Below are 6,676 nucleotides of genomic sequence, written 5' to 3' on the forward strand. Positions count from 1 at the left end.
GATTAATATGCCTTACATGCTTTAGAAATCAGTGTCAACATACTATTTTATTAAAATCGTAAATTGTATTCTAATTTCATTAACTAAAGCTCTTTTGCCAATAAATAAAAGTATTTTTAATAATTACTCACCGAACTAATGCATATCTGAAGATCTACTCTGTAGACTTCCCATGCTAAGACCAACTTTTACTCTGCAAAAGTAATTTCGAAACCCAGATGTCAATTCATGATCTGGATCTCTCTGCACTGGAATTAACCAAGATATTTTACTTATGTGATGTTAGTAGAATTGCATGTGAAAGAGTATGAAAAATGACGTGTGAATATTTTAAAGAATGGGAAACTAATGACACCATCAAATAAAATAACACACACAAATTGATAACAGAGTTCACCCAGTGTGGGTTACGTCTCTAGGCTTGGTGTCAAGAGTGGGGAGGATGCTTCATTAAATATTGTAAGATGATTATGAGTACATGGTGTATTGTTGTCATTACATGGAAAAATTCCATTGACTAGAGTGGCAGTTCTATCCATAATAAGTTCTTCTATAGGAACTCTCACTCATATGCACCCTCCTTTAGCCTGACAAGATATTAAATTCTCACTTGAAGTGGAATACAAGTATCCTCCAACATAATGGTAAACAAGTATATCAACATTCAAATCATCATCTCAGTGAATCAAAAGAAAGACACGACATCATTGCATCATATACCTCCACTTCTAGGGATGGCCCAGAAATACACAACTCTGTAGAAGAAATGAACTGCATCGTTGAAGTCATGGCACAAAATCATGTCAAATGATTGTAAACTTGGCCCTTTTTTGACATCGTCAAAATATGGACACTCGAGAATCTCAAAGATTCCCCAAAGATTCCTTGTCGCTGGTGGGCTATAATTTTTCTACTCATGTGTCAAATCCGACTTCACCACTATGCACCTTGCAAAAAACTGAGTAAAATGAGTATAAAGTGAGTCTGGTTCTAAAACTCTTAAAATTTTCCCCTTATAGAATCTTTTAGATTCCTCATGATTCTACAAAGATTCCTCTTTGCAAGCTGACTAAAGATCTATTGCTTAGATGAGAAAACTAATTACACCATCAGAATCCTTACGGAAAACTGAGAAAAAAAGTATAAATCAACATACTTCTGTCATCTTAAAAAATTAGCCTCTAGGGAATCTTTTAGATTCCATGCAGATTATTGTGCCATGGTTCCCACTCCATATTCTATCTCTAGAAAAATCCACTGCTAGATCAAAAATCCATCTACACCATTGACTCCTAGCGAAATTCTGAGTACTCTCAGTATAAACTCAACATAATTCAAACACTGTGAGAATTCAACTTCAAGAGGATCTGAAGATTCTTCATGGTATCTAGAAAAAACACTCTTACATATTCCATTGGAATATTCTCTACTGGAACCTTGACTCACAGTTCTGCCATGCTATTCCAACTCCGCCCATGGCTCCATAGCCCCCCCCACCTTGGTTTCGGTGCACAAAACCCCATGTGAATGACAAAGGACTTTTATATAATATATGGGAGAAGTATACAAAGAGTTTGTTAGCCCATATGGTTCGAACAACTTTGTAAATCCCATAGTGGTTGGGGAGTCTGGAGGTCAAACCTAGTGGAATCTCCTATTTTGGATTTATAACCAACCTTAATAAATTATAACCATACATAAAGTTTGTTTTAACCATGTGAACCAACCACATCCACGTGAATAAAAACCACACCCACATGAAGAAAATATGTTGGTTGTGTATCCCAAGGCCACTTGACCTATTCGGAGGTGGTTGGTTGGTAAATGCGTTGACTCCCAAAACATGTGGGTACAATATGTTTTTAATACTCATAATGCGTATAACCATATAACAAACTCTTTATTTTTAAATATTCAATGGCAACATATGTTTTTTTTTATAACATGGTATATGATAGGTTTTGATATTCATTAAATTTATTTGACCTCCAAATAGTGAGTTATTTTAATATGGTTTGTTGGTTTGGTTATGGTCATTTATTAGAACCATATTATATAATAACTAGAATTTGTTTTAATTTTATGTTATTACATATATTTTAATATATTATTTTTTTCTTTTGTGCAGGGTCAAGGAGCCAATGATGGGTCGCCACATGTTAATGGCTCATTGGTCATTTGGTTGACACATAAGAAAATCAAATCTCACATCCCCTTGTGACTTGCAAACTTCAAATTGTAATAAGTTTCTCATACAGACTCGGATCGAGGCGTCATTTGCACTATTGGAAGATTATGACGAGCTCTTCTATCTAACCCTAGTTTCATTACAATCCAAGAAATTTGATGTTTGAGCCTTTCATGAGCCCTCTTTGATCACTGAGTGTTTTTGGAGCCACCTGGATCAATTCACCACTTGAATGCCTTTTTTCCTTTCATGGCCAAACTCAACACTTATGTATTAGTTCCCTAAAAAAGAAAAATCAACAAAATCCTCTAATGAGAAATGTGAGCGTTCATAGAATCAAAGCTTGAAATCTTCCTCCATGCAATAGACTACCACATAACCATAAATAAATATTATGTTCAATGATATTAGACTATTGATATTTGAAAATACAAAGATACACATTACTTATAATTAAAATATTGCAAAAGAAAATATTTAATATTTTACTAAAAATATTAGCAACAAATAACATTATTTATAATTAAAATATTCATAATAATATCACATCAGTCCATCGCTTGTCGTGGTGTCATTGCAAACATCAAATATAAATGCCTTCAATGAAAACACTAGTGAAATCTAGCTCAAACACCTATGGAGGAAGTGTTTCCCACACATGGCGTAAACAAAAGAAGTTGTGTAAATGTCATTGTGTAGAGCAAGAAATGTGGATCAAGCATGAGCTAAGATAGAAGTGTGGGTGAAATGAAAACCCCACTTAGTTAGTTGTAGAGACAAGTATATACACATCATTTATGACTAAAGTATTAGCAACAATCGTTTATAAGTTCACAACTTGCTTCGGTGGTATTGCAATTATTTAATACTAAAGTACCAAGTGTGACAATTCTCACATTGAAAACTTCATCTGTATAATGGACTTTCCCTGCACTTCCTCACATATGCTAATTTGAAACATTATTTACAACTGAAATTTACTTAAATAGAAGTAGTATACATTATTTACAATTAAAATACTATCAATAATATGTGCATAAAACAATGTTATCATCTACACAATGAAAACTTTAAATCTTCTTCTGCTACAAATAATGCTTCTGATAAATGAAATTCGGTTTTGTATACAACTTTGTGTTCATCTGCATACTTTTACTCACTTGACTAGTGATATGGATTATTAACAAAGTATTATTAGCAACAGTATTAGTAATAAAGGTGTTTAGTCAAAAGTGTGTGCATTTTCACAAAAACTTTTTCACACATGAGCATAAGGAAACAAATATTCAAAACATTATTTACAATAAAAATATTATCAATAATATGAACATAGACAATGTTATTGTCCGCAAAAATTTTACTAAATTGACTGCTAATATGCATTATTTATAACTAAACTATTAGAAATAATATTAGCACTTAGTGCAAAAGTGTGGATATCCGTACAAAGAGCACTTCCGCAAATGCATATGTTCAAAATATACAAAAAATTAGCAGGCACTTCGTATATGTTAACCCGTTTACTAAAATAGTTATTTGCTCTAGTGGGGTCTCCACATATAGCATGTAAGAAAAAATGTGTGTACCAAGCAGTGTGGAAAATGTGGACCTCTTTGCACAATAGAGTTACGTGTCCAAATAGAGTGCGTATGGGAGAAGGTGTGCAATTGTAGTTATGCGGAGAAAGCATTGCAGAACAAGTAATGTCAATGAAATACAAACATCTCCACACAAATACAAAAATATATTCAGAAATGTGAATATCGCCAATAATATTGTATATGTTAGTTTCTTACTAAAATATTAGCAATACAATCCTTTAGTGGATGAAATGTGGACCTCTCTGCACAATAGAATTATGTGTGTAGACATATCACGTATGGAAGAAGTTGTGTAGTTGTCGTTGTGCAGAGCAAGAAATGTGGATGAAATATAGGCCTCTATGAATAAATACAAAAATAATTACTAATTTTGTGAAAGAAGTTGTGCGGAGGTGACAATAATGAGAAAATGCCAGTGTGAAAAAACATTCTCGAATAAGGATTTGACAACATATATACAAGGAAATGATTATCTATGTGGAGAAATCGATCCAACACAGTACAACTAATCCACACTTCCATACATATGCATATTTATTTTCAATTGAAATATTATCAATAATTGTGCCGAGCTATTTATATTGTTTTATTATTGGAAAATGAATACGTCATTACCGAAAAAACACTATGCAAAAAAAATTGATTGTTTTCATTTTATTTTATTATTGGAAAAAGAATACATCATTACGAGGAAAACAACTAGTAACTTTTTTTATGAGAAACTTAACCTATTATGCAGAACCTAGCTCATTTTGTGGAGCTTATAACCTACTATGTAGAACTGAGCTCATTATGTGGAGCTTATAGCCCATTATGTAGAACTTAATTCATTGTGCAGAGCTTAAGGCCTACTATGTGGAACTTAGCTCATTGTGCAGAGCTATTTTTTTAATTTTATTATTGTAAAATGAATAAGGAATTACCTTTATTATTGGAAAATGACTTAATCACTACTGAGAAAACAACTAATAACTGTTGTCTGAGAAGCTTAGCCTATTATGCGGAGCTTATCTCATTGTGTGGAGCTTATGGCCTATTGTGAAAAACTTATCTCATTGTTTTGAGCTTATAGCCTATTGTGGGGAACTTAGTTCATTGTGAATAGCTTAAGGCCTATTGTGTGGAAGTTAGCTAATTGTGTGGAGCTATTTATTTTATTTTATTATTGGAAAATTATTATTACCTTTATTATTGAAAAATGAATACGTCATTACTAATAAAACAATTAATAACTTTTGTACAACAAACTTAGCTTATTGTGCAAAACTTAGCTCATTGTGTTAATCTTATAGCCTACTGTGCAGAACTTAGTTGAATTTGTAGAGCTTAGGGCCTATTGTGTAGAAATTAGCTCACTGTGTAGACCTATTTATTTTATTTTATTACTGGAAAATTGATACATCATTACCTTTATTATTTGAAAACGAATACATCATTGCCAAGAAAACAAATAATAACTTTTGTATGACAAACTTAGCGTATTGTGCGGAACTTAGCTAATTGTGTGGAGCTTATATCCTATTGTGCAAAACTTATCTCATTGTGCAGAGATTATAGACTATTTTGCAGAACTTAGATCATTGTATTGAGCTTATAACCTATTGTGTGGAACTTGACTCATCGTGCAGAGCTTATAGCCTATTGTAAAGAAATTAGCTCATTATGTGGAGCTATTTATTTTATTTTATTATTGGAAAACAAATATGTCATTGTTGAGAAAACAATATGCAAAAAAACCAATTAAATAGCAGTAGAGGCAAGGACTATGGTGCATCACAAATTACCCTCATTGATCATGTATATGAGAACATGTGAGTATTGTAATTTAAGCATTGTTTTAAATACAAATCACAAGATTATATATTATTTGTTAGGTAAAATACAAAAGGTTAAGAGATAATTATGTTATTGGGTGTTAAATGTGCCATAGATATGATGATAATAATGCACATTTCATTAAATTTGGTTTTATTTTAGTTTAAATCTTTTTATACCTAAATTAAAAATAAATGTTTTTAAAGTGCGAAATTAGGTTCAAATTGCCAAAGTCACATTTAAAAAATGAAAATAGGATTTCAAAAGTGAAAAAATGGATTCTAAAATTGTGTATTTACATTCAAAAGGTGTGAATATCGTGAAAAATCAAATTTTTTGATTTGGATTGGATCATTAAGTTGTTTATCATGCATTTCAATGCTTTAAGGGTTGAAAAATAAGCTCAATAAGCTCATAGGAGAAATTTTAGTAGCATGACCTAATTTGAAGAACTGGGGTCAATGACCTTTCGAGGTAGTTTGAGGCCTTAACTGATGGTTTATATATATATATATATATATATATATATATTTGAGGAGGGGTGTCAAAAATTTTCTTTTTAAGAATGACACCCCCTATTTCTATTTTTCACTTGAATACCTTTCAAATAATGTAAGAATCATGCCAATTGAAGTTTGGTCACAAACGTTATGCCTCTTGAAAGTTGACCTATCGTGATTGACCACCACAATTCGAGAGGATGCCATTTCAACCTCATTACTTAGGGAAAGGGGCGAACCACATGGGACCTATAAAGAATACTCTTGATTTCTAAAGTTGTAATTCACATTGAGGAATGTGTAAAATCTAACCATTAGTTGGTTATTAGGCTATGTTATAATTGGTCCACTAACAAGAAAAGAGTTTGAGATTTACTCCATAGTAGAGAAAAGTATCTAAGCATGGACAAAGAGAAAGAGCATAACAATGGGGATTGTGTGTTTGTAAGAGATTCAAAAAATCAATAGAGAGTGCCTTCTATTTTATACTTGCATCATTTCTATTATAGAAAAAAGAGAGTGGAATAGCCTCACTTCCAACTAGGTTTTCTGCAAAAGGGTTTCCCATGCCA

This window comes from Pinus tabuliformis, chromosome 2_2, assembly GCF_031772625.1.
Source record: "Pinus tabuliformis cultivar Carrire ecotype Pingquan chromosome 2_2, CPIR1, whole genome shotgun sequence".
Taxonomy (NCBI): domain Eukaryota; kingdom Viridiplantae; phylum Streptophyta; class Pinopsida; order Pinales; family Pinaceae; genus Pinus; species Pinus tabuliformis.